The sequence below is a fragment of the Marmota marmota genome, unplaced genomic scaffold (assembly GCF_001458135.2).
Source record: "Marmota marmota marmota unplaced genomic scaffold, marMar, whole genome shotgun sequence".
In the NCBI taxonomy this organism is placed as follows: domain Eukaryota; kingdom Metazoa; phylum Chordata; class Mammalia; order Rodentia; family Sciuridae; genus Marmota; species Marmota marmota.
Window position 1 is genome coordinate 2,923,572 of NW_026000001.1, and position 4,395 is coordinate 2,927,966.

At 59.1% G+C, this 4,395-nt stretch overlaps 1 long non-coding RNA gene across 1 annotated transcript in view; it reads right to left on the minus strand.

Moving 5' to 3' along the window:
* The window catches only part of LOC125618088, a 5,491-nt gene extending 4,103 nt beyond the window's left edge, over positions 1 to 1,388 (minus strand). Inside the window, exon 1 of the long non-coding RNA XR_007349324.1 lies at positions 225 to 1,388. This is a non-coding gene — a long non-coding RNA (uncharacterized LOC125618088). The remainder of the gene's footprint in view (positions 1 to 224) is intronic.
* Between the last annotated feature and the right edge of the window lie 3,007 nt (positions 1,389 to 4,395).

Here is a 4,395-nt window from a genome sequence, read left to right on the forward strand (position 1 = left end):
CACGGTGGTCTCTCCCCCGCCCCCGCTGAGTCACGGTGGTCTCTCTGCTGAAGAAACCGCGGAGCTTCCCACGGCTGGGCCACACCGCAGGGACTCACAGGAGTCCCCCAAGGCCAGCCTCACTAGGCCGTGCCCGCCACACTCCCCCTGAACATGGCTTGTCCTTTCGCTGACCCTGCTCCTCCCAAATCCAGCCACTCCCCCCAGGGTCCAGCACTGCTCACCTGCCCCAGGCCTGGTGGGTCACTCCTCTGATTCATGGCAGAGTCTGTCCCCCTTCCCAGCAGATGCCCCATGGTGCTCTGTCCTGCTTCCTCGTGGCTGTGACACGGCGAGATTTTGAGGACAGGCCAGGCACTGGTCAGCCTGGGAGGCAGGGGGCCTGAACAGGGCTCAGGTGGGGCTCGGGCTCCAACTCCGCCGGTGTGCACCCTGGGCAAGATCCCGGACCCCAGGCCCCAGGACAGCGAGGCCGCCGTGTGCCTCACGGCAGAGCCTGCCGCAGAGCACGGGCACCCGATTTTGTCGTCACAGGACTGTCCGGTTGAACGTGGCCTGACGCAGGGGCAGGCCCTGGAGCAAAGACCTCCGGTGCTCCAGGGAGCAGGGCAGGCTCCGCCACCCCGTCACGACTCCTCTCTCACCTCCTGATCCCCGTCCTGCCCAGCCTTGCTGAGGCACGTGGGTCGGGGCTGGGGCCAGAGACTCGGCTTCCTAAGAGACGGGTCTCAAACGCGGTGGCCTGGTGACGTGCCTTGTTTTTGAAGCTGCTTGAAGACTCCCCCAGACTGTGCGTGGCAGATTCCACCTCGGGTGACCCGCCTCCGCCCGGCTATCAGCCCGGACTTGGCTCAGTGTCCCGGCAACTGCCGGCCTCACCCAGGGGTGGGATTCTTTTGAATCCCAACTGCATGTCTGTGTTTTCTCCAAAAAACTACAAAGGAGCCATCAACACAACTTGATGGAAACCTGGCCAAATCTTGACTTTTAAAACTTGTAACAGCTTCTTCCCCCTCTTGGAATCATTCACCCAAGGCTGCCTCTGCGCCCACTCGGGAGACAGATTTGGGTGAGCAGAACCCGTGGGTCGGTGGTCTCTTCCTGCCATGGGAGTCCTCTGGCTGTTGGCTTTTTTTTCCAGACTTACGAAGAGCTTGTTGGAACTGGACACAAAGGGTTGAGTCAAATCCCTCAAGTTAGTTCAACTGACAAATTCAAGTTCCTCGCATGACCCAGGGCTGAATCACCCACACCGTGGCCTCCGCCTGGCAGAGTGAGCCTGGATTCCACAGAGCAATTGCTTGAGTTTTATTTTAAAAGCCCATTCGCCAGCAAAACTCATGGCCGACCAAGGACGGCAAAGACAAAGGCAGTTGACCATTGGCTGGGCATCAGTGGTTCCATGGGCTGTGATCAAAGTCTACTGTGGATGCTCTTAACAGTGCCCACACATCCAAGAGGGAATCTACCTGAAAAACACGCAAATATGCAGATACACACGAAGGCTACTCACATAGCATCCTTTTTAAGACCAAATTTTAAAAACACTCCCACCACCCAGAACCGGAACCACACCAAGGTGCTTCACTAGAAGGCTCCGAGCTCTCCATCCCGATGTGCTCAGCACGATCACAGGCACAGGTGGGGCAGGAGACTTTCAAATGATTTTTACAAATTAAGCACAACATTGATACCAAAGCTGGGTGGGATGTAAGCAAACAGAACTGAGAAGCACATTAAAAGAAGACTGCATTGGGTGTCGAAGCTGAAAAAGAGTTAACATCATCCATCCGGTTACTTCACCTGCAGAAGAATTCAAATGATTTTTTTCATCAGTAGCTCGGGAGGCCGAGGCAGGAGGATCACAGGTTCAAAGCCAGCCTCAGCAGGGGCGAGGCCCTAAGCAGCTCAGTGAGACCCTGTCTCTAAATAAAATACAAAATAGGGCTGGGGTGGGGCTCAGTGGCGGAGTGGCCCTGAGTTCAATCCCTGGTACTAAAAAAAAAAAAAGAAAAGAAAAGAGCTCCAGATAGAACAGTGGGGACTTTAGCCATAAGAGAGGCACCTCAGATGGACAGGGTGAGAGCGTACCACACACTGGGGGCGACCCCAAGTGCATCAAAGAGTCAAATGGGAAAAGAAAAATTCACGAACATGCTAGAAGGCAACGTGGAAGGGTTCCCCAGTAACCAGGCGCTGGGGAAGTCTTCTCACTTATGACTGAAAATACAAGAGGCTGAGAAAGAACTCACCACGTGAAACTGAGGTCTTCACACAGGTAACCAGAGGCAGGGTTGACGTCGGCCATCAGGGTGGACCCTGACGCAGCGCAGCAGGTGTCCCCAGCAGAAGAGGTCAGGACACAGCGCCCGTCACTGTGATCGTCCGCCTGCGCAAGCCCGGGTCAGCTCGACATCGTGGAGTGAAGGGGACAGTTGGGGGAGAGGCGGGTATGGCCTGGACACTGTGTCCCTTCAACACTCCTGCACAGAGCCCTGACCCCCGCGAGTCTGATGGGTCCTTTAAGGAAGGGAAGGTGTTGGACAATGTCACAGGGCTGGGGCAGCTGGCTGTGACTGTGCTTGGAGATGGGTCTTTCAAGAGGTGACCAAGGTCAAATGGGGTCGCTAGGGTGGCCCTTCTCTAATTGTGTCCTTATTAGACAGAAAAGACTCACAGGGGACCATGTGAGGACACAGGGAGGAGCTGGCCTGGATCCTGGTCTTCCGTCCTTGAAGACATGGGACAGTGTGTGTCTGCTGTTGAAGCCACCCAGCCTTTGGAACTTGGGGTGCCCAAGCAGACTCCACAGGGGACCTGAGAGTATCTCACTCATAGGGAGTATCTTGCAGGTGGGGAGTACCTGCAGCAGTGGAGCACCTTACAGGTGGGAGCACCTTGCTCACAGACCCTGAAAGCTCTCCCAGAGGCCTCCCCACAGCCCACGGGAAGCCCAGGTGGCCCTTCCTGGCCTCAGCCCGTCTCCTGCCCCTTCTCCCTGGGCCCAGCATTCTGGACTCTCTACCCTCAGCTCGGTCACCTCCTGCTCAGGCAGAGCCTTCGCACAGCCACTGTGCGGTCCCTTTGGCCCCTGGGCGGCTGCCTTCCCAGGCTACTCTCAGCCCTGCCCGACGCCCTGACCTTGCCCGCCGGCCCTCGGAGAAATTCCCACAGAGCCGCCGGGTTCCTCACGCTCTGCTCTCGGTGCCATTTCGGGCTCTTGGGCATTTGGAGAGAAATTGACCCTTAGGTTCCAGATTCAGCTATACTGAAATCACCAGATCGCTTGGGTGTCCTTTTTCTAGACCCGCGTCACCGTGTTTGGACTCACGTCCTGGGGGCGGGGAGTGAAGTCCCACGTCTCCAGGCCCCGCCCCCTCCGGCTCTGTCTCTGTGGGCACTGGGGACTCCGGAAGGGCTCGCGGTGGCTGGGTGTCCCTGCCTCCCGCTTCGTGCCAAGCCCGACAGTGCTGCGGGGGGGCCGTGGGGCCTGGAGGGGCTGAGCTGCCCTGGGTGGCCTCTGGGCTGCCCATGTGCGTGGTGCCCCCCAGTCTAGGTCACAGCGCCAGCTCAGCCAGGGCCTCCGCTGGGCGCCTCTTTTTCATCCCTGGGCAGTGTGACCTTCTGCTAAGGCTCAGGGGACTTCTGCGTGCACACGGGGGGCCTGGCAGGCATGTCCACCGAGGGTCATCAGGCCTCCCTGCTTCCAAACATGGTGGGCACCATCTTAGAAGGGCCGAGAAGCCATGGACACGGAGAAGCTGCCCCAGGTGAGCCTACTGGACGGAGGGCAAGAACCGTGCATTCAGCCGAGTTCCATGCACACGGTGAGCACCTGCTGAATACAGTGGTGGAGACCTGTGGCACATGAGGTGCTGGCGCCATGGGAACACGTCCACAGGTAACTCACCCCAAACCCGCCCCGCCCCCTCTGTCCCCAGGCCTGGGGCCAGGCCATCTACACACAAGGAGGGACTCCTGGCCCTCCCTGGCCACCCTCCTCCCAGCCCATGGGGGCTACTGAGGGCTCCTTGAAGCTCTCTCAGTGCCTGGACCTTCAGCCTTTGTGTCCCCAGCAGCACAAACCGCCCAAAGCAGGGGCCTCATCTGGCAGCCGTTGTGCCCCCAGGGCCCATGGGGGGCTGCATGGAAGGCAGCGCAGGCGAGCTCAGGCTCTCTGGCCTTCAAGGGCAGCTCTGCGCGTGCCCCAAATGGCCACAGCTGCCCTTGATGATCTCAAGTGTCCACCAGGGCCCTTCGACTCAAGCAGGTTTGTGGGGACTCCTGCCACTTGCCACCAGTGACTGAAGACCGCGAGGAGAGGCCCAGGAGAGGGAGGGTCTGGTCATGAGTGGCAGAGAGACAGCGTGGAGGAGGGCCACAGGGGGGGGGGGG